Source organism: Mirounga leonina, unplaced genomic scaffold (genome assembly GCF_011800145.1).
Source record: "Mirounga leonina isolate KUSES-001 unplaced genomic scaffold, KU_Mleo_1.0 Mir_175, whole genome shotgun sequence".
Classification (NCBI taxonomy): Eukaryota; Metazoa; Chordata; class Mammalia; order Carnivora; family Phocidae; genus Mirounga; species Mirounga leonina.
Genome location: NW_023270453.1, coordinates 8,413,841 through 8,415,784, shown reverse-complemented (window position 1 = coordinate 8,415,784; position 1,944 = coordinate 8,413,841).

The window sequence follows — 1,944 nt, the reverse complement described above, 5'->3', positions numbered from 1 at the left end:
TTCCTTCCTTCCTTCCTTCCTTCCTTTCTCCCTTCCTCTCTCAATCTTCCCTTGTCTACTTGGTCTACATTCTGGGCTTTATTTAATAGTTCTCTTCCATGACCAGCCAGACAAAGAAAATAAAAGAAGATTGATTTGAATTGTTCAGTTTGACTCCTAATTGTTGTTGCTGGTAGAAGTCTGGTGGGCTGGGATGAGTCTGCTACTTGCTTCTGATATTACATTGTCTGTGCTCTTCTTGTATTCCATACCAAGCTCTACGCAATTGGCCTTGCCCTTGTCTAAACCAATTTTTAAAATATCCTTTTATTGCTTACACTGCATGATTCATTCAACAGTTACTTTCTTGAGTGTCTAACAGAATAATGGCAACCCCCTTACATGGCACAGTCTATTGCAGGCCCTATTCTAAAGGCTTTTAGATATATTGATTCTTTAATTTTCATAACACCTCACCAAGAAGGTACTTTCCTTTTCCCTAGAGGAAGATGGAGACACTGAGGCACAGAGAAATGGAGTAACTTGCCCAGGGTCACACTGCAAGAGGTTTTGGGGTCCATTAACTGCTAGATAACTACTATGTATCGGGTGCTGGGCCAGGAATTGAGGATACAAGGGAGCTTCTGCTTTTTGGAAGAGTTTGCTTTTGTTCCTCACACTTAGTTCCCCCTGTGATGAGGTATCTGTAGAGAAGTAGAACAACCTTTTACCTGATTTACACCTGGAAGTTTACTGAACAGCTACCCAACAGCCAAAGTTGTCAAAGTTCTTTGTAAATGGGACACACATACACACATACACTTTCCACTCTCACTTCTGCACACTGTTTTCCTGTTGCCTCAACATAATAGCCTTCGTGGATCTCACCATTCACCTCTCTGCCTCTTCATACATATTCCCCTATGACATCCATGTTTTATCCTTCTGCATTCCTTAAAGGTCGTGCAAATTAGCTACATACATTGGGTGGTAAAGAGGCTTCTTCTTGGACCTTTGAGAACACCCTGTTCAGTAGTTTCATTGGAGTGACTAGGAGTAGAGAATTAATTAGCCCAGAATAAGACCCCCATCCCCATCAACTCAACAATACACATCCCATCACAAAGGAAACAAGACTACATTCTTCCGAGGTAGGGAAAAAAATACAGCATTTGCTGCATAGAAACCTCACGTGCTAATTGGGCATCCCAGAATCTCATTCAATCTTTCTGGCAATGATCACGCTGTAGAGAATGTCAAGTGGAAAATATTAATGGCCTGTGTGGAGGATTAGTCCATATTGTCTTAGCATCCCTTGCTTCACAGACATCAAATTCCAGGTCATCGGCATGCTGGCAGGATTATTCAACTATCCACCCAGAGAAGGAGAGGCAGGGAGACATCCTGCTTGCAAGTGGCAGACAGATTCTATTCCTCCATATGAAAGTCCTTCACATCTGCCCTGGATATGATTTGCCCCCATCAGAGCTCCACTTGCCCTTCCCAGCATGAGGCTAAATCAGGCAATCAACGGCTGCAGCCTGGGATAATGGCTATTCTGCATGGTGGTAATGGATTATTGCATGTGCTATTAGAAGTGATGTCATGTCCAGCTTCTGAGGAATCGATAAGATTGCCAGGATGCCTGTGTGATTAATCAGGTAATAAGCTGACCCGTGTGGGGCTGGCTGTGTAGATTGGCTTTCGAGACCATTTTGCAAAGCTCTTTTTCATGGGCTATCCATCCATGCGGATGGATTTTGATAACTAGCATTGATTTGCCATTTTTATGAAGTGCAGTTTGCACAGGGTAAACTGTGTAATTGCACCCAGAATGGCAAAATAAATAATGTTCTTATCTATGGTATCGATTACCCAGGATTAGCTGAATATATATAGTACACCTCCAAACAGAGTCAATGGATGTTGACTTTTACTAGGCTCAGCTCTCAAATTTCAGGTGTC